Genomic DNA, 22,242 nt, shown 5'->3' on the forward strand with positions numbered 1-22,242 from the left:
AATGGTGGCTAGACGAAATGTTGAAGTCAAAATGGCATTAGACGAAATGAAGGTAGCTAAGTTGGCAAGTTACCTCCTTTCCCTTGTCTCCAAAGGATGATGGGTACGAGGTCAGACTAGCGCTTTGAGGTGTGAGAAATTCTTTGGTCAGCCATCAGGGGTCAAACAGAGCTGACACAATCACCATCCATCAATTCACCTGCTGTCAATGCTCAATCCATCTCATAACATGTTCCAGGTGGTGAGTCCGCATTAAAGCCAATCTACGCTATTCCCCAAGGAACTTAAGGGCAGGTAGTAGACAGGGTCCACCCTGGATACAAAATTTTAAAAATCGTCTTTCCAGGTACAGTTGGATTCGCAATTACAAACCCTGAGGCCAGATAGAAATCACCTGAGAATTATTGAGCGTAAGGTCATTCATGTACGGGTTCGTATGGGGGGGGGAATGTATGGGAGCATCTCTCAAAATTTTCAAATTTCACAGAGCAGACAATTTTCAACATGTGCACCATTTTAGACTGATGACCCCTTTTTTGGTCCTTATTGTCAAATCTATATAAAAAGAAATATTGTATAATTCAAACAAAAAACAAAAGAAATAGTATCGATTGACTCACCTAGTTGTGTATATCACTGTTTTGTGAAAAATAAGCAAGACTTTAAAATGTCATAACTTTCTTTTTTTACATCCGATTTTGATGAAATTTTCAGCACTATGCTAGTTTGATTTTACTCTATATATTCGAGTCAGCATTTTCCTTGATGGACTTGACCCTTAACAAACAAGCTTTTAAAAGGAAATGGTCATGAAGTGTACATTTGGCATTTGTTTATAATGTGGAACTCGCCAAAATTATAGCGAAAAAAGGTCTACTGCAACTGTCCAAAAGTATATATAGCATTGTTTCCCCAGCAGCGTTCTGTGGGTTAAAGAGACTCCAAGGTACACACCCAAGTGAAAGACATCAGAAGTAAAACTGCCCTGAAAATGTTCTGAATCATTAATCATGTACTCGTAAGATTTTCCATACAATGCCCTGGGCTGAAAACAGGAAAAAAGAAATGGCTGTCTGTAGTGAGCGAAAATCAAACATACAACAATCATGCATCCTTCATTTCCTTGTGTTCATAATCTCAAAGACTCTGTTTCAAAATTAATGTTGTGACCTCCTGAGCATGCTGAAGGGAAGATAATCATTGCATCTTTTTTATTTTTACTTTACATAATCATATAGAAAGGACCTTAATCCGGTTCATTATTTTTTTCTGTCACTCTCTTTTATTTGGGAAGGCTAGTTTAAAGGCAGAGAATGGGCCACACATTGTTTTTACCTGAACTGCAAGCAACTACAATTTCAATCCCACCCTTCGCACTCAATTTTTTTTACTGAAAAATTATAAGACTATAATTATACTTGCTTATAAAGCGCTTAATACTTACTTTGTAAGAAGTCTCACTCTACAATATATGCAGCGTAATTACTCTGGCTTTAGCAATGCAGCTGTTACGCGCGCTGTGTTTCAAGGAATAAATTCCTGCCAGGTACTCATTTACATCACCTGGGTTGAGTGCAGCACATTGTGGATCAATTTCTTGCTGAAGGAAATTACGTCATGGTTGTGATTCAAAGCCAAGACCCTCTGTTTCTAAGTCTGGAGACTAGTCCACTGGGCCACAACGCTTCACAATAGGCCAACGACCAATGCTTTCTGTATCGAGCAATATCACAAAAAAGAATTGCAATTTGGCTCTGAAACTGCCTTTCCTCTGCACATACACGAGAGGAAATTTCCATATTGGATAACACTGAAGCTTTCAAAGTTATCGCGTTGGAAATAAAAATACCCCAGAATGATAAACGAGTGCAAGTGACAATGTAACCAATATGTATTCCATGACACTATGCTAATATCATTAGCGAATGCAAACATCATCTATCATATTGGAGCCAATTTATTTTCCTATCTGTCACATTTTACAACAATCTATCCCATTTCTCTTCCAAAATTGCAGGGCCAGTTTCAGATGTCTGTTTAAGGGGCAAATCAACACCTGGCTGTTACAACCTTGCATCTCAGAATTTAGAACATTTTAGCCCTCAAAATTAAAAAAAGAAATCTGGGCAGCTCAGAAAAAGCTGTATTTCTATTAAATAAGGCAATGGTGGTAATCTCTTCTTTTCTGAAAACAGCTTTCTAATTCCTGCAGAGAACTATTTTGAGGTAAAAGAAGGTTGTTATTCACGTCATAACTTTAAAATTAATCCTTTTCTGAGCTAACCTCAGAAGGCATTGCTGAAATTGACAGTATTTCAACTGTTAATCGCAAGGATTTTTTATTGATGAAATTAAATGAAAATTTTATGGTATTGTAATCCTAGAAAAGCTGAAAAGGTATGTGTACTTCAAGATTTTTACAAGTGCAAAAACTACAATCAAGTACCGGTAAGATAATTATGAAATTTGGAAAATATGAAAAAAGTTGTAATTACCAATTAATCCTCATAATGAGTCATCCTAGAATCTGAAAACATTTCTTTGATTTTTTAACTTTTTCCATATATCAATTTTATTAATCTATTCAAATATTTTGCTTACATTTTTTCCAAAATTCATTTTATCAATTAACCTATCACTTCTTTAATTTTCATGGGGGGAGCTGGTGCCATGCTCAGATCCTTATCCTCCGCGGAAAGCTTTGCGTTTTAGATTATCGGACAATTCTACCCTTTAAAGAGATCATTCTTCGTAAACCTAATCCTAGATGTCAATCAGTCAGAGAAGAAAATGATCCTCTTAACACCCTCCCAAAGACGTAAAGGTGATAGATGCTCCCTGGTCGTGATGATAATGGAATATTAGTGGTGAGGTTGGAGGAGTCCAGTGAGGTCCTTTCAGACGGACAAAATTATTAAAATACTTGTAAATTTACAAGAACTTTTTTAGGTCTCAAAATGTTCCATAATCAATTTTTGCCATATATACCCACTCAAAACAGACCATACTGTATCTCAGCAGTAGACGAAATGTGTGACACATAAACCCAAGTGCCCACTTAGAATGTGTTAACATAGACCCCATTCTCATTTAAGTTGTAAAACCAGTTAAACATGTAATGGGAATGCTTGAACTTGAATAGGTCTTGGAAGCGATCTTCCAAATCAGTTTGGAAAACCACCTCACAATGTGGTTGTCAAGACTGCTTTATTTCGTTAAACTGGCTTAAGCGTAGGCAAGAACACGGCAGTTCTTCAGGAAGCGATCTTCGCACAAAAGTATGAGATTATGTGCATGTTGTCACCATGTGTCGAAAGCCTACGTTTATGCTTTCAAATTTTGTGACTCTATTGAAAGCGTTCCCATGGCAACAAGTCCACTTTGCATGAAGTGGTTCTGGAGACCAGTTCAGAAGATGGTGATGAAGACACTAGCGAAGCGTCCCTCTCTTTAATTTGTCTAATGTACTGTGTCTGAATAGGCCATTATCTCAAATATTGTGAAAGCAGACTCCTCAGCTGCATTACAACATTGGGTGGGGCGGGGGTGGTTGGGTTGGGTTGTGAAGTATCATACCATCCCGCCTGAAATCCAATCTGGGAATTACCACAGAATCCAACTGGACCGCATCCCTCCTCCTCCTGCTCTACCAGATGAACAGATGATGACAAGGCCGTGAGTGGGCGTGGCATTAACCCTTTACGTATGAAGCACAAGCTATTTCATCTTTTCCTTCAAGGCGATGTAGGCACATTATCACACTCATAAGCGACTGGAGGAACAAGTTTGTGCCTTAAATCTCGAGAAATCTATTTCTTTCAAATTGCCAGATAATTTGCAAGTTATTTTTGCCCCAAATCTGGCTCTACTTGGAAAAAAAAAGCCTCTACCCCAGGTCAAATGGATGAATATTACCTTGCACATGATATTATTGCAGCTATGCTCATTTGGAACATTTTACTCATTTGACATGATGTAATAATTTATGAGGTCTTAGATGAGATGACACTCAACAATACCTTTGGAATGATAAATTTGTGATACCCAATTGTCCAAAGTTTCCTCTATAAAATCTCACCAGAAGTCAGGCTTTGTGCCAATGTGCACATAATGTCTAATACGTAATAATGCAGAGCGTGTCGCATTGGTGTTTATTACCAAATGAATGTCTGAAGTCAAGGACAAATTTGAGTTGCTCTTAAAGCTTTGTGAAACATTTCAAGGTCGAACACATTCAATTCCTCTTCTGTCTGTTAGGCCTATGTACTTGACTTTTAAAGCAGATACAAACCTGAAGCCTTAATAATGGCACCACCTTAGGTCCCCATCTGCTCAAATCTGGCTAGGGTCCTAACCCACAATGCAACATTATAAGCAGCGTAGTTTTGCAATATAGGCCCAATATACTGATAGCAAACTATATGTTATACCCTAGTCAATGCATTCTTTACACAGTAATTCTGTTGACTTGGAACAAAACCACTTTTTCCCCCACTCAAAAAACTTTTTTTACTTTTTCCAAATAAAAGATTATTTTTAATTCTGTTTTATTCATAGTTTTCTCAAAAGGTATCATGGCTAGGAAATGCAGTGTGAAATGCTCAAAAGCATTGGCCAGTAAGCTCCCCCTTTAAAAGATGCAGAGGAGGCGGCCTTTCACCATTATCAAGGTAAAGGCTTTTGCTTAACTACTAGGGATCCTACATGTCGGACCCAGGTGTTACCATTTAGTTCTAGGTCAAGACCTGCCAGCTCAGAAAAATCTATCATTAGGTGACCTAGTTTTTAATTAAGTAGGTCACCTTTGTGCAGTCATAGATACATGAAGCTATCACTCTAGCATCAGTTTATCAGTTATTCTTAGAACATCAGAGAACTCCTTGTTCGAGATTTCATTAAAGATAAGACCGTAACTGTAGCAAACAACTATTACATGATATAGTCTTTTAAATCAAGGTTTGAATCGTCAAAATATTATCATACATCTAGATCTGGTACATTAATGTACACTTATATTTGTAAAATAATGAAATCTTAGCACAACATAGATAATTCTGATGATCACTTACACAGAAAAGCAAACGTGGGACGGTGTATTAATACTGCTCTGAAAAATACCAAACATTTGATTGATTGCCATGTTTATTTTGCTAATTTCTCATCATATACGCATTTTCTTCCAGAGCTTTTTTGGCATATATTTTTTTTATTCATACATAACAAACACTTTGGTGGTATTTTCATTGGATTCTGATCAAACTCATTTTGAGATGGTTACGACAACTGGTGTTTATCATACATGAAAATATCTTTATAGACTTCAACTAACATGAAATAATTTTAATTGTTACATTTTGTTCGAAATTTCACCAACCTGATTCTCTTTTTATCTAGTGATCTTTCAGAACAAGTTTTCATGAGAATTCAATTTCCTCTTGCCTTTCCTAAACCATCTTAATGGAAGCAATTCTGCCAAGCTTCATATATGCCGCACACAAAAACAAATGTATAGGACTATAAACAAACTTTTGACCGACCAATACCAGCATTCAGTTCTCATAACAATGAATGCGAGAGCATTTTAAGACAAATCCATCTCGGTCGATTGTTTTACTATAATCTCCCTAAATTTCATTTTGAAATAAGGGCTAGAGCTTAGGAGTTTTCCTCTTATCTCTCCCAAAACTGAATAAGGATTATAAACATGTACCTTTGAAAGCCTGGGGGGTGTTTCACAAATATTTAAGTATGACTTAGGTCGCACTTAAATGTCGACGCGTACATGATATGCAACGCGCAATCTTATTGATCAATACGCAGTAGTGCACGTCCTCTTGGCATGATCTGACCAATGCTGTCATGCCTTTTATACTGCGCGCAACTAGACATTTAAGTGCGACTCTAACTTCATACTTAAATCTTTGTGAAACACCCCCAGGTGTCACTTTAAACCATGCACCTTTAAAAGCCTGTAGGTGTAATCAAGACTATCACAGACGTGACTGTCACCGGGACCATGACAGACAGCACACCTACATGCACGTGCATCTATCGGCAATGATGCAAGGGCACTCTCGTCATTAGGTGACCCACTTAGTAAACCAGTTTCACCTGTATCAGATTGATATACCGGGTTAATATCGGATGGAGGTTCCTTGCGTCACCGTCGTTGTAGGCCACACATGTGTGCCGCATTTCACGTGTCACGGTGAACCAGCTTTCAGGTACTGCTTAACACAATGGAGGCGACAATCCTTAGCCAGAAATCTTCTTTCAGTGAGGCCTGCACCTCAAGCCCTTGCTGATACTCTGAGGTCTGAAATCACAGACTAATCATATGATTGGTAGTAGTGAGACGAGGCCAATAAAATTTTCATGCATGCAAACACTTTGCTTTGGGGGGGGGCGCCCCTTTAGTTTGTGACACTGGAGAAATTCTGAGTTTTCCAAATTCATCTTGCAATTAATGTTTTAGAGTTATACATATCCGCATACAATGCTTTTTTAAAGGTATTACAGCTCATCTCCCTACATAAATAGCCTTTTTCTACAAACTGGCAATTGATTTACAAGTTCTACCCCAAACTGAATACCAGAATAATGAAAATAGGCTAAAATATGAAATCTGATCAGATACATGCAGGCCTACATCTATCTCCTTTGAAATTTAGCGACATTTATGGACAAACCTACTTTCTCACACTCACACCCGAGTCTGGATGATCCAAGTCTACACCCATGGCATTGGTAGTCTCCAGTCAATCATCACTTGCTTCATTTAATCTGAATAAGATCCTGTAACAGGAGACTAGGCCATCTCACACTATCTCAAGGTAAATGTTGGATTGACAGCACCCTCAAATCCCTTTTATCCACTCTAGACTGGGATCAAGGCTAGACGCCTGTTCACACTTTCGTGCTGACAGATCGTCCAGGTTCTATCTATACAAAAAAAATGAAAATTAAATGCACAACTATTGCAGTGCTGAATGTCTCTCCCACATCTTTATCAGATATGAAATTACGAAGATGAATTTTTAATGTGTGATATGTTTGCAATATTTGACTTGACACACATAAATAACGTCCATTCTAAAATGTCTATGCTGAAGTTGTGTCCTATCCATGCCTTAAAGGGGAACTTCACTCTAATAATAATACCAACATGCTTATTTACCACATATCACTGCTGAATGCGTCCCTATTTAGGTGGTTTGAATAAAAAAAGTAGAGAAAAATATTGAAGGATTGAATAGATTCCTTCAAAAAATGTGAATTTTTTAGGTCATATATTAGCACCAGCCCACATCATTTCAACTCCAATTTAAAGGTATTGTTTAACTTTGTGAGCAGCCGATTTAAAAAATTCTCAAACCAAGATGAAACATGTGTACAAGTGCATGTATTAGAACTAATAAACCCTGAAAACAACCATTACTGAGAATGAAAAGCTAAAACTACAAGGCAAACCCCGATTTTGTAAATAGGCGTCTTATAGACACCTAAATAGTACACATAAGTGTATGGGATGAAATTAAGATGGTGTTTCCGGTCACTTTTTATTTCAATTTTTGAAGCACTAAATAATCATTTTCGAACGCAATTTTTTCTGGGCTTCATTTTTGGAACATATCACAGACACAGGTGACAAGTGTGACCTTCTAGCTCAGATTTTTTTAAAGTCAAACCAATGTTAAACAATCACTTTAACACTTCATGAAAATATTTGTTCTCACATTATCGTGTTTACAAATCAGGTGCTTGATCAAGATTCCATTTGATATTATGCATGGAAAGGTGAAATCATTTTCCCTTTTCTGGGAAAATTTCATTTCATGAAACTATATTGGGGGTGCCCGCACATGGAAATAACTATTTCACAAAACTAAATCTGAGAAAACCCATAACTCAGGTTTTTTTCGACGGATTTTCTCAAAACATTCTTTAAGTTTCTTCCATTCTCATCTTTGTATGAAAGATAAACTTAGTGCCAGGGCTTTAAAAAACCTTTAGAACACTTTTACTTCAAACTATACCACTTTTAATAATCAGAAGTCACTTTAAATAAAATTTAGGTAAATCCTTAGTAATTATAACAATCCCTACTTGCACATCCAAAATAGCCGACAAAGAAAATCAAGATCCATAAAAAATGTGGCTATTTCAAGATAGCTATTTTGGTATCCCGATACAAGCTACTGGAGGAAATCGGCATACAATTACCACATTTAGTTATTCCAGCATGGGTCTGGCTATGCATGCGTGACGTTAGTTATCGCAGCGTTGGTCCATTTTTATATAACCCCGCCTCAAGGGGTCTGCTAGAGTGTCCAGCTGACATTGCCAGAGGTCAAACTAGTTAATGGTTGGAGCCTACTGGACTTGACCCCCTGAGGCTTGATCAAGTCCAATCCCAAAGTCTCTGGTCCACAATTAGAGGCCCCATTCACAATTGAAAACAAAAATATGCCACTCTTTTGCTAGTTCTGCGCTCCTTATTTGATTTGTTAGATTTGATTTCATCTATTCAAATTTCACAATACTCATGACATATACATGTACATAATTACATTTAGAATATTGAGAAACAAAGGAGGCTTGCGATCGAACTGGTTTGAATTTGAGGTTGATCTCAACTATGTGCTCGAAGGATGGGCACTGAACCAATCTCAATTTGAGTTTTACTCGAAACTGATAGCAAGTCTGAATATAAATCAATCCTGGGCCCCATCTTACAAAGAGTTGTGATTGATTTGATCAATCACAACTATGGAAAGCCAGCAAAGTCAACATATGAAATGCATGTTTGTTTGAAAGTTTTTCTAGATATGAACGTATGTCCATAAAGTCATTGATTTCTTGACAAATTGGTGTGCTTTCCTGTGTTTCCAAAGGACATTTTGCAAATTTCCTGTAGAAAAAGTTATGACACTGATGGATTTCCATAGAGTTACGATTGGATCAATCGTAACTCTTTGTAAGATGGGCCCTGGTATAAAAACCCAAATACCATTATCAGGACATCAATTAATCCTTCATAGAACCATTGTAGAAATCAGGTATACAATCTGTACTGCTTCTATCAACTTGCAGCAAAGGACATCATTCACACAACAAATCAAGTTACATTCGCATATTTTCTGTGTGAACAGGGTATCAACCTCAGATTACAGTAGCTAGCATCCAATAAAGGCCACTAATGACAGATTCAGATTGGAAAGTTAATCAGGAATTTACCTCTTCTGATCTTATCTTCGATTTGCATTTTGACATCTGTGCTGCACCTGGCAATTAGGGTAAAGGACGTTTCAAATTCAAGTTTAAAACGTTATTATACAAATGATGAAGCCACTTAATCTAATACAGAAAAGGGTTTTATAGGCTGCATCCCCAAAACGGATAAATCATTTGAGTTTGCTGGTCTTAACAATCTATTTATGCATGATGGAAACTTCAGGCCCAATCTTAGCCCATTTATCTTGAAATGCAGTTGCGTTTGAAAAGTCGCAATTGCTTTTCATCATCCTCCATTTGATGAGCATTTATCTTAGTTATCTTCATCTTCGTAAGTAGGAGCCCAATGTAATGAAATAATACACGCATTCACACCTGCCTGAACATGGGAATAACCGGGAATCACAATTAGTTCCGAAGGCCATCAAGCAATACGCTCAGTCGACTTGCACCTGCATTACAGCCTGGCAGAGGGGTTTAAGCAAGAACCCAACAGAACCAGAACTTGTTTAGCCCTCAAGAGACATGGGCACTGTTGCATAAAAGTTACTATCATGGTAACATTGCCAACCAATGGTTACTACCATGGTAACAATGCTCATCAGCCAATCAAAATCAAGGATTCCATGAAAGATATACTATGGGAAAGCAAAGTTACCATATATCATATGCAACCGGGCCCAGGTGGGTGTTTCACAAATCTGTTCATGAAGTTATGCTCAACTTTACGAACGCCCGGAACATGTTCTTAGTTGGTAAGTCACTTTTACATACGGATGTACCACTTTAAAAGCCCCCCAAAAGGGTCATAGTTGTGTGTAAAGTCGTTTGTAACTTTCAACAGCACTATTAAAAACATCATCCTGAGTCGCCCGAAACAGATGGGGACCTAAAGTTCTTGGAGTTTTGGGTCTGCAATGGAACTCTTGCACTTTACCAAAGGATGCAGATCCTTCTGGCTAAATGTCCAAAGTTCTCTTAATTTGCTAAAAAAAAAAACACAAAATATTCCTTTCATCTTGCAGAATTCTTGCAAATTTTCTCATTGTTTTGAGAGTACCAACTTCTTTGTGGATATTTTCTTTTGAGGACATTGTGGCTACTCTTCATTCACACTGGTAGAACACCAGATGGGTACAAACAACTTTATGAAAGAACCACCAGGAACTTCTCATGATCAGGCAAGTGTAATAGCCTCTCTAGGACATGTGGTAAATATGGAAGCATACAACAAAAGACCTTTTAAGATGGAAAACTCAAGAACCACTATTTGCAATAATGGGAAGAAATTAGGTTCAGGGGGTACCAGAGAATTTATGGAGAAAATTTGATTTAGATGCTGCCAGAAAAAGGTAAAATAAGCGCAAATTGGACGAATATTTTTCTTCCAGACTTCACCACTATTATTAGATCTATTGGGGTAGGTACTATTGACCTCCAGAGTGCCAGGCGCGTAGCCAGGGGGGGGCGGTGGGGGCGGTCGCCCCCCCCAAAACGTCCCCAAAAAGAAAAAAAGAAGGGAAAAAAAGAGAGGAGAAAAGGAAAAGGGAAGGGAGGAAAGGGAAGAAAGGTAGCTTTGTTTTTTTTTCTTTTTATTCTTTATTTTTTTCTCAAAAGAGAAACTAACTCCTTCACTCTTCTTGCTCTAAATTCATATATGAATTTTGCTTCCGCGCTGCGCGCGGTCAAATGACAATATTGAAGTTCTCCATTGTTCCCCCACCTTTTCTCTAACCCTGGTTTTCCACCTCAGCTATGTGATTCTTGCCAGTTAAAGTTAAAATTGTATACATTAGGGCATGAATTTGAGTAAGGTTATGCCGAAGTAAATATATGAAGTTATCTTTTTTTTTCAATCGATCGCGCAACTTCTGGTCTGGTCGGCTCCGAGCGGGTAAAATCTTTATATCAGTTTCTGCCGTCACCTCCATAAAGTCAGCTTCTCCCGCTTTTCAGCTCATTACTATCAACAACCATAATTTGGGGGCAAACAGGTTCCTAATTTTAAAAGAGGAAGGTATGGAATTCGTGTCGTATTAAATAAAAAAGTACAATATTTTTTTTATCAAATTGTATTAAACTTCATGTCATTTCCCTGTATACATTCATCTCCTGTCCTGCGCCCTCAGTTTGAAATTTTGAATGACACTTAAGTTTCTTTATATTCAAAATGAAGCGCTTCAGGATAAGTCAAAAAAATTAATTATCCTTTATTATATAGAAAGATAGTTTCAAGAAGTTTCAACTTTATGCGCACTATTTTCTTTGTAATGAAGTTCAATAATCTTAGAAAATCAATTAAATTAGAGACGATTGGGTATTAGAGATATCTACATTTGATGAAACGTCCGCCCTTTAAAATTTCAGAGTTTCATTGCTCTGCGCGGGGAGGAATATCTTCCTCTACCAATCTTCTCCTCTGTTTTGCGAGTTAAAAATATGCACTGATGCTAAATTGTTTGTAATCAAATCTGATCTTTCCAAAGAAAGTTTCAATATATCTTTGAGAATACCCTTTTCTCGGGACCCTTTTTATGGCAAGAAAAATTGATAAAACACTTTAGCTTCCGCGCTTCGCGCGGAGTTATTATCATTTTAATTTCCTCCATTGTATACCTCTTTTGTGGGTTCACAATCACTTTTGAAAACAAGGTTCAAAATCGCAATATAGTCAACCGAATTGGAGGTACTAGAAACAAGAGAAACGGCTCCTTTTCATTTTAATTTATGAAACACTAAAAGCTTCGCGCTTCGCGCGGGAGGGGGAAACTCCCCCTCCCTGCACCCACCCCCTAGGGAGCGCGCTTTGCGCGCTCTGTAAGTGTTGGCACGCTTCGCGTGCATTTACCGCCCCCTCCAAAATGAAATCCTGGCTACGCGGTTGCAGAGTGCCATATGAATTTGAGCTCTGCAAATGTTCGGTCCAGGTTTAGGATGACTAAGACCCTGTTCTCACCTATTTGTGAAGCCTTGTGGCCCAATGGATTAGTCTTCTGACTTTGAAACAGGGGTCGTGAGTTCATATCCCAGCCATGGTGTAATTTCCTTCAGCAAGAAATTTATCCACATTGTGCTGCACTCAGCCCAGGTAAGGTGAATGGGTACCAAGCAGGATTAATTCCTTGAATGCACTGAGTGCTGAAAGGCAGCTCGAGCTAAAGCCAGGGAAATAATAATGATAATAATTGCACCTCGGAATAGATTATTTCTAGATAGATAATAATATGTCCATTTATATAGCGCAGTTACTATGTGCAGATACTCAACTGCGCTCTGATACTTGGTACCATATCATTACCCCGGCTGTAGCTGAGCCGATATTAAAAGGCGCTAAAGCTTCCAAGGAATAAATCCTACCGAGTACCCATTCACCTCACCTGGGTCGAGTGCGGCACAATGTGGAAAAATTTCTTGCCAAAGGAAATTACGCCATGGCTGGGATTCGAACCCACGATCCTCTGTTTCGAAGTCCGAAGACTGATCCACTGGGCCACAACGCTCCAGATTGTGCTACATAAATGCCTATTTATTATTATTACTATTATTATTATCCTGCACTGGCTTTCCTGACACTAGTACAATAAACCAGTTATTAAAGGATTGCTTTTTGAGCGTTTCCATGACAACCTGTTTAGCTGCCAACTGGTTTCCAAAACAAGGATACTTCATGTAAGTGGTCTTATTGCCATAGAAACACCACGGGAAGATTTGCTTTGGTTGCACGCATATATCTAGATCTATCGGTTCAACCAGGCAAAGTGGTCTTGAAAACTACATCACCAGGGTCCTGTAACACAAAGGTTAGGCTTGATTTCAACGATTGATTGTACATTGTAGTCAATGGAATCAATTGTAGAAAAATGTTCTAGGATCATTGCAAAGTTTTGTTACAGGCCCCAGGTGGATTTCCCAACAAGTTTATGCGGCCACTTGGGATCGCTACCAAGACCACTTCAAGCCTTCTTGTTTGATGTTAAACTGGTTCCCACTAAACTGGTTTCCCTTAGACCAATACGTTAGGAAAATAGACGAGAACAGGGCCTACGATTGTTCCAAGGCTACTTCAAGTGTATGCTAAACTGATTCCGACGAAACTGGTCTCCCACTAAACCGCTTCATCGGGAAAGGACATGAGAACAGGATCAATGATCACTTCCAAGACCGCATCAAGTGTTCTTATCATACATTAAATTGGTTTCTACGACTGGTTTTCCCTTAAACCGGCACACCAGGAAAGTAAATGCGAACAGGGTCAGTGATGGCACTCAGATGATGATACAAGACTGGAAGATTCACTTGGAAGTGATATATTGATGGTAGCTGACAGCAGGTGCCTTCATGCAATGATTGATGAGTATGACGCTGTCAATCACTTTAGGTCATGGCAGTCATGGTCCTACCAGAAGGATGGCAATTCCGGGAAGCTGTCCGTCGGATCTTCATCGATGTTCAGTGTCTGAAAGTGGTAGACTATCATGCATGTCCATAGCTTTGAAGGGAAGACATTAATGGAATGGGGGGGGGGGTCATCATAAACTCATACCTATATATCTAAGACTGATTGTAAATACTAACAGTTATGCTTAATAGAACAATCAATCATGTTATCTTCTGTTACAAGGCACTGATCCTGCCTCCGTTCTTCTCATTATGCCAGGTGCATGTTCATTCACATGAATGACAAAAGCTGTTGAGCGTCGCTACAAAATTCTTCACTCCAATTAAAAAAATCAACATGAAGCCCAAACAAAAATAGAGTATCACAAAATTTCCCAGAAGTTAATGCAAATCATGATTGATGTGTTTTGTGGACTACAATGCACTACTTGTAGAACTATCTCTCAGAGTAAGGTGAAATAAACTGAAATAAAACTGATTTCCATGAATTATTTGGAGCCCAAGTATTCTTTCTCTCTTACCCCCCCCCCCCCCCCAGTTAATTTAATCTTTCCATCCATCTGTTCGTCCATCAATCCATTCTTCCATCTAGCTCTCTGTCTACCTATCTTTCTAACTATCTATCTCTAACACACACAAAATACAATCAGCAAATCAAACCAAAATCATATCAAATCAAAATGTCTATCCAAATGCTGATGATTTTTAGAGGATGTGAACACGACCGGGGGCAGAGGTAAAATCCGTGCTAAAGCTGGCTGGCACCTCCATTATTAAGGCCGCCTGTCATTATCTCTTGATAGACTGTCAGTTCATATCAGCGTGAGAGGGAAGAAAATTGGTCCTGATGGGACCGAAGCAACCCCTCACTGGCTTGGTCTCCATAAGTCCAGACTGGCTCAAGCTTCCAAGACTCCAAGCCTAGGGAGCATGTCAAGACACAATAGTCAGTGTGTTTTTCACTACTTGTTATAAGCTTCTAAAATCCTTGCAGTTGATTGGCTCAGAGCAAGTTTGTCGGTGAAGATCCCCGACGAATTGCTTTGTGAAACACTCCCAAGATCAGCACTACTAAATAAAACCCTTGATTTTGAAAGGCCAGTTCAATCAGCCTAAATGGGATGATTCTTGTTAAAGCACGAATATGACTTGGCTTGCTAATTCAATCCACTACATCTGAGTATTCGGTAAAGCGCCTCTTCCTTGCAACCTGCTTCCTTGCGGTAACAGAAAGCGCTCCACAATTTGCTCCACTGGATATCCGATGCATGTTAGCCACTCAACAGTGATAACATTTCAAAAGAATAGACCAGTTCAGCAACAAACTCTGCTGAAGTTCATATGGGCCTTCAAGAACATCTTGAACTGGTCTACAGATGCAGCAGTCTTATAGGCAGGGAGGTAGCTTGTGACACAGCCCATATCTCAGAAGCATCAATGGTGAAAGATTTCACCAATTGTGTGACAGTTTGACGGTATCATGAATGTATCCACGTGAGCCACCCTCAGAAACTTGTTGCATTTTGAGAGAGTAAAAAAACCCTCTCTGGCCAAGCAATATTCACAAAATGTACTTTGATAAAACCATAGTTTAATTAGTGGTCCAGTTATGGGTATATAATTGTAAATGTGACAATAGGTGGTTTCAAACCGCCTTGATCACAAGAATCCCCGTTAAATTACGAGAACTTTTTAAGGCTAAAAAATACCTGTTAATTATTCCTGCATTCACACCGCCCCGAAACACATCCTTCGGGATAAGTTCCCGAAGTTACGAGCATGCGCAGTGTGGTCGGACAAGCAGGCAAGGCGGGAGATTCAAAATCACTAGCCCAGCAGCCACCCACGCCGCCGCGCCCAACGACACGCTGGGATAAAAGTTCCCGTAATTTGCTTTCACATCGCCAAAATACCTGCGACCTTGGAAAAATCCCCACGAAAGTTCTCGTAATTTCGCCAAGTACCTGCTATTTAGCGGGTATTTTCTTTCGGGGATATTACGCGTAGTTTGCTTTCACATTACCAAAATACTTGGTATTTTCTGATCGGGGTAAATTTCCCGATCAGAGAATACCTAGCACTGGCGAACTTCGGGGCGGTCTGAAACCACCTATATATAATAACAATAACCCGCTTTTATATAGCGCTTAATACATTGGAACAACGTGTCTAAGCGCTTTACACATATGTAAATCTGTATACACATGTACATATGAGCATTTTTAGTACTGTGGAATAAATTATCTGATAGTGAATGATAACATTCAACATAACTTTCCAGCTTGCCTGTACATAAAGCCCAAGAGTGGAGGGGGGGTGTATTTAACATTGTAGGTTGACATCAACTGCATAAACCACTTTCAGTAAAGCATCCAATGGATAAGAGGTATTCAACAAGGAACACAGAACCCAGAATGAACTGTTAAAGTCCATTCCAACAGTACAGTTATTTCACTGTAGGGAAACAAATTTTCCTACCAATTTCACGATTGTTCCCTTCTTTTTCAATCTAATTCTGTTTCTAAAGAAAAAAAATGAATCCTTTATATCCGTTTTCATATGGATGATGTACAGGCTTCTCTGTGACATGCCCCCTGGGTCTAAAGAAAGGACAATTTAAAAAAAAATTTTACCAATGTTGTGGAGGAAAAAAATGGGAAAATAAATGGTTTGATGATCTAGAGCAGAGCTGGAAGTTATGGGCTACTGACTGACACTTATCCTTGAACTTTGCCTATTGAACCAAGTTTACTCCTAGAGCTAGGTTCACACGGGAGCCACTGAAGCTTAATGTTAACCCTTGCACCCTGCCTTCTCATACAAGAGCATGTGCATTTTTAATTCAATCCTTTAACGTTGCCCATTCAAGAAAAATCTATACCTACAGCTAAATTCATAATAGCCTGTAAATCTGAATTAGTCCGTGTTTATGCTTCCACTTTTCAGGCCAGAATCAGCGTTTCCAAACGTGATTAGTCCAAAACACGGTTGCGTCCATGCTTACTTTCATTTAAACGCTGTTTCAAAACGCTGATCGTAAACTCACAAAAAGGTGCGTTTGTAAACGTCGTTTGACCAGAATCAGGCTTTCTGGGGAAGTATAAACAGAACCACGATCGTAATTAAATGACGTCATTTGGTACATGCTTCCGGTGAGATGAAAATCCGCGGGCAAATACAGTCGCATTGCTCCATGTTACCTCCACGTAATAACAACACTCAAAAAAAAAACTTTCGAAAAAAGGCGCGCCCAATTTAACCTCACTTTCCTGCGAAGCCAGCATAAGCATAAACAGCACTCCCAGAACCACGTTTACGATCGGCACTTTGAATCGACGTTTGAAAACGCTGATTCTGTCCTCGCAATGGAAGCATAAACACACCCTCAATTCCTTGAATTCTGGGAATTTTTTTTTTTTTTAAGTTTCTAATTAACATTCTCAAAATTGTGAAAATGTTGCATTTCTCTCATTTTGTCAGGACAAAATTGTTTATTATGGAAAAAGTTAAAACTTCCCTTTAAAGTTTAAAACAACCCAAACATGCATGCCTATATATTATCCAGTGCATCACTGATTCAACTTTCATCAGCAGTTTTCTCTCTCTCTCTCTCTCTCTTCCTCAGTTAAATGGATGCGGCTGGAATATTATACATTAATATTAAATGGTTTCTCATGATAGCTGATGACAAATGAAGGATGTAATCCCTATGGATACCCAGACAAATGCAGGATGAATAAATCTATCCTTGCCATCACCATGGAAACACACATACATTTTTTTTACAGAAAAAGATAAGATGCAAAGATGGTGTTTCTAAATCTAAGCTCCCATGAGGGAGGGGGAGTGAGAGGGATGGGGAGGGGAGGGGTAGGAAGAGGGGGCAAAGGGGGATGATGAAAGTCATGATACCCCCCCCCCCCTTCAAATTCACAAAATGTTATTTGTTTTGTTTTTTTTAAAAGAAGTTATTTGAGAGAAAATGAAAATGTGTAGGGTGAAGATAAGACTCCAAACTCTCTGTCTGTGTCAACCAGTACATGAGTGAATCTAGTCTCCATACTTCAGACTGCATTACGCACTGTGCAAAGACGAGAGGTCTGTGCCTGCAGACTAACCAAAACCTTGGAGGGTGGATGAACTGAAGAGGATCTAGAGTGACAGGTCCCAGGAAGGTGCTCTGCAGTCCCGCAGTTTCAATTACGTGAGATAGAGCAGCAGGATAGAAATACTATTCTACAGGAGTTTAGAAATGGGATGAAATAACTTGTAGGATGAGGGGAGGGGGGGCGGCTTACAGGAAAGTTTGCAGGTAAAAACCCCTTGGTTAGAGAAACACAGGAATGTGGTCTGAGTTTCCAGACTATGATGGTGCAATGGGATTGTGTGATGCTACAGGTACCTGGCCCCTGCTCTGATAATGCTAGTTTGGTCTCCAGACCCACTTGTTGATTAAACTGTCAATTAGGGTCTCTGCTGGCAGACTATGGGCATGATGTGGACATGAAAACAAAACGTTATGAAATTGGGCCAAGTGAAACAAATGAAATCAAACTGGACCATTAAGAGATACCATCGACCTCCCCCCCCCCCACCACCAAACGTAAGGTTTTTACTCCCAGCTTTCGTTACATTGCTAGACACTTTTCCATGGAATGATCCCTGAATTGGCAGTTTTCATCAAACCCTGGATTTTCAGGACACTTCTCACTTACAGAGCCAAACTATTGTCTTACGGTTGAAGAAATGAAAAGGACTTGAGGCACAGCTAGAAGAAAGTTTGTATATATTCATTGTACTTACTCGGAATGCACATGTAGGAAATCCTGGATGGGGCCTCCAACAGGTTGATAATGGATGCTATTCCTGGAGGAAAGATTATAGGGACGATGGACGAGAGAAGATGGAGAAGGATGGAGGGAGCGAGGGATACAGGGGATGAATGAGCGAATGGAGAGGGATGGAAGGAGTGAGGAGAACAAAAGATGAAAAGGAGAAGATAGAGAGGGATGGAGGCGAGGGATACAGAAGATGATGATGGGGATGGAGGGATGAATGGATGGATACAGGACATGAAAGAGAGAAAAGGAGAGGGATGGAGGGAGCGAGGGATATGGAAGATGAAAGAGAATGTGGATAAGGATGGAGGAAGATAGATAACAAGAAGCAGACAGGAGATGGATAAATAATAGAAAGACAGATGACAAGTAAAAATGGGAGAAAATAGGGAAAGAGTGGGTGGAGGGGTTGAAGAAAGGATGAAGAGAAGAGTGGAATATGGAAAAAAAGAAAGAGGAATAAAGGGAGACACATGGAAGAGAGGAGAGAGAGAGAAAGAAATGGGATGAAAGTGAAAATGTTAGACTTGAGTAACATACTTTTGCTTCCATTACAAACTTTTTGGATGGCATACATTTAGTTTAACTTTTAATCAAATAACACCCTAGTAGAGGTTATTTGCCACCAAGATTACCGTTGACAATGATCTTCACTGTACTCCTTACTGGGCAAATCATTGAAGTAGTATTTATGAAAAATCAACATCAAGACGAAAGCAGATTCATAAAGGGGAGTACAGTGAAAGATAGGCAGTGAAACAACATCTGGACTTCCAGCTTGCATAGCGCTGCATCGCATCTGCAAGGAAACAATTATCGGTGAAAAGGAAAAAGAGGTATGTTGAGTTGGGGCGCCCATGTTCCTCTTCCGACACATTCCACCCGCTTGGTCGCGCAGTAGAAGAAACACTCAGTTGGTTTGCTTCAAGCATGTTGCTTGTCAACACGTGTTACGCATCAATGGGCCTGGACTTGTTCGCACGAGGGAAAAAATTCTTGTACCAGAAAGTTACTAGTAGGAGTGCAGGCGAAAAAATTCATGTAAAACTTTGGTGAGCTACTTTTTTTTTTGCTAACCAGCCTAACGTTGCTACTAGTAGTATTACACTTAACAATGCACCCTATAATTTCTAGGCTTTCCTTTTTTAGTGTTCAAGGGTAAAAGGAGCCAAGTAAGAGTACCTATAGATTTATTACAAAAGGCATAAATTTTGAAGAGATTTCCTTTCATGAATGTGGGAACATGATTCCTCATTTTATTTTAATGGTAAATCTATGATCAAAAGACTACGAAGGGCCTGTATCTGAAAGAGATACAATCAACATTTACAATTTATAGCTATTTGTTTAAGGTTTGCCACTGAGTTTTGATTGCACCCTATTTTACAACTGATTGCATCTTCAATGATACAGAGCCAATTAAATTCTGCTACAAGATATGCAGTTACAGCCCACTATGCTTGATAAGTCGATATTCACATTAACAAAAAATCTAAGTTTTGTGAATGATTGCAATCACACAGCTATACAGCAAATTTCCCGATATTCACATTCAAGATTTTTTTAAGTTTTGTAAATGATTGCAATCACACAGCTATACAGCAAATTTCCCATGTCTGAACAGGGGTTCACTGACAGTTCACCGAATGCCGCAGCTTTCCGCCAAACTCCTACTGGTGACACGGGATCTCCTTGGACCTGACAGCCCTAAAATGTGTAGGAATGCACATCAGACATCTGAAAATAATGAATGGGGGGCTCCTGCTATATTTAGAAATAGTCAAGGGAATGCGGGAGACGACCCAGAACAATATACAAGAATTCATGCCCAAATTAATTTATAACTGCATGTAGTTATTTCTTCATGTCTTGTATCATTCTGAGGGGATAATCATACCAAATAATTCTTATGTCTGATTTTAAATGAAATTGGATTTGATGAGGAATGATTTCGATTATGTTTTGGAGAAGAAACAAGTATAATACCAGTTTTTAACATCACTTTGGCAGCGAAAGGAGTACCTTCTTCACGAAGTTTTATAAGTTGTAGTTATTAAACTCTAATTTTTTAACAATAAGTGAGAGTGTAAATACCATTATCATACCATGTACAAAAAAGGAGTAAAATAAATTCAGGGGCCCATTTTTGTTTTGTTTCAATATGAAACTCCACGACACACAATCTCGGGATACTACTACCAGTTTGAGATTCAACGGTGCATGCGAATGATGATGACAGTCTAATAATCCCCTCCAAATAGAAATGCCTCAGGAAATACTTTAAATGATATCAGTGAAATAGCATTCAACATAGTACACATTTGTACGCAACTTGGAGCTGTGTACTTTGCCATCTGTACCGTTTTGTCAGAATTACTTTCTAGCAGCGGAGCACTTGACATTGCATTATGTTCCCTTCACATGAGGTAGCAAAGAAAGAAAAAGAGGAAAACCCCGCGTGGTATGGGTATCAGATTTCTCCCACAAATGCCTCAGCTCTCCGATCTATATTTAATCTTTATTGCCGTAATAGATGAATGCATTTAATAAGTCATTACAGGCTAGAATGCCGGGGTTGCGAGGGGAATTCGTGGCCCGGGACAGAGTTGGTTGGGATCCTGACTGGGAGGGGCACGAGGGGGGCAAGACTGGAATACTTTCTGCTTAACCGCGCACCGCAAGCCCCGATGTCGAGGATTCCTCACCGTCAAATTGGACACGCATCCTCCGGCCTTGGGATGTGACACCTTGCATTACACCCCCCCCCCCCCCGCCAACGCCGACCATGTTTCTTATCGCACATACCGAAAGCCCCCAGCACTCTGTGAACATTCCTTGATTCACGTGCGCGGGTATGTGACGCCGTGGAACGCGATGAGGAATTCGCTTGCTTGCTGGATAAGCATTACGGTAATTACAGCGTGACCTCCTCATCAATGAAAGAAATTAACGGAAGAGGTGTCGGAGGAAACTATTCAGTCCAGGGCGGCACAACATGGCATATATACTACCCTCCTGGGGTGAGAATAAACATTGGGCATTGATTGGTCTTCAAAGTGGCAGTAAATTTAAAGGAGAAAGAAACCTTGAAACAAGATAGCTTGTGTGAAAATAGAAAAATAGAAAAATCAAAGAAACATATGAAAGAAAATTTGAGAAAAATCGGACAAATAATGAGAAAGTTATGAGCATTTAAATATTGCAATCACTAATGCTATGGAGATCCTCAAATTGGCAATGCGACAAAGATGTGTGATGTCACTTGTGAACAACTCTCCCCATTACTTTATTTCACTTGAATTGCCTCTTTTATCACATCCATCAGTAGATCATGTGTTCTTTCTATAGGAGGGCACGTAATACATATTTTTTAAATACATTATGGATAAAGAGTTTGTATCACCACAAGAAAAAGCAGACAGAGACATTTTGAGGGTATTTTATAGTCCATCAAAGGGAAAGTTGTTCACATGTGACATCACACATCCTTGTCGCATTGCCAATGGGAGGATCTCTATAGCATTAGTGATTGCAATATTCAAATGCTCATAACTTTCTCATTATTTGTCCGAATTTTCTCAAACTTTCTTTGTTCTTATTCTTTGATTTTTCTGTTTCGACACAAGCCTACTTATTCCAAAGGTTTCATTCCCCTTTAAGATCTCAGAATATTTATTTTTAAATGATCCATTTCTTTGCTTTTAGATATTATCTGGAAGGAGACATTCTAATGATATGCTTTTAATTATATTCCTCCCATTGAATCTGAACA

This window comes from Lytechinus variegatus, chromosome 13 (genome assembly GCF_018143015.1).
Source record: "Lytechinus variegatus isolate NC3 chromosome 13, Lvar_3.0, whole genome shotgun sequence".
NCBI lineage: Eukaryota > Metazoa > Echinodermata > Echinoidea > Temnopleuroida > Toxopneustidae > Lytechinus > Lytechinus variegatus.